This window comes from Piliocolobus tephrosceles, unplaced genomic scaffold (genome assembly GCF_002776525.5).
Source record: "Piliocolobus tephrosceles isolate RC106 unplaced genomic scaffold, ASM277652v3 unscaffolded_18727, whole genome shotgun sequence".
Lineage (NCBI taxonomy): Eukaryota > Metazoa > Chordata > Mammalia > Primates > Cercopithecidae > Piliocolobus > Piliocolobus tephrosceles.
This window is the reverse complement of record NW_022300673.1, coordinates 2,378-3,152: the sequence shown is the minus strand read 5'-3', so window position 1 is coordinate 3,152 and position 775 is coordinate 2,378. Positions and strand designations below refer to the sequence as shown.

General features: G+C 36.5%; 1 pseudogene; it reads right to left on the bottom strand.

Annotated features, from left to right (window-relative positions):
• Positions 1 to 231: 231 nt before the first annotated feature.
• Positions 232 to 775, bottom strand: part of LOC113221003 — a 2,105-nt pseudogene continuing 1,561 nt past the window's right edge.

The window sequence follows — 775 nt, the reverse complement described above, 5'->3', positions numbered from 1 at the left end:
AAAACTGTGTTTATTTGCAGAAGACATACCATGTACAAATCAAAAAAAATAAGGAAACAAAAAATTGTGGAATATACACTCCTATAAACTATTGAAAACAAGTGAATTTATCATGGTTACAGCTGTAGGCCAATATGCAAATTTCAACTATTTCATCAACGAAAATGCAAGAGTTGAGTATTTTTAAAATGCTGTGTTTTTTTTGTTTTTTTTGTTTTTTATTATTATTCAGAAACTGTAGGTTTAATTTCAGACCTTCAGGATGGCATCTAAGGCCAATCCATGAGCCATTACAACCTCCACAAGGCATTTAGGACAAATCTGATAATCTTTGGTGTCACTGCCAATAATTAAAGATGGCAACTGATGGGCTAAATGTTAACACTCATACCCTTACATTCATAGGGTTTCTCCCTAGTGTGAATTTTTTCATGTCTGCTTAGGCGTGAGGAAACAGCAAATGTTTTCCCACATTCTTTACATATGAAGGGTTTCTCCCCAGTATGAGTTCGCAGGTGAACATTAAGGCGTGAGGAATACAGAAATGCTTTCTCACATATCTTGCATACAAAGGGCTTTTCTCCACTGTGAGTTTTCAAATGTTTACTACGACGGGAAGAAGTAATGACGGTCTTCCCACATTCAACACATTCATAAGGCTTCTCTGCTGTGTGAATTCTTGTATGTTGAATAAGGCTTGTGGATGTAGTGAAGGCTTTCCCACATTCCTCACACTGATAGGGTTTCTTTCCACTGTGACTTCATACGTGTATAG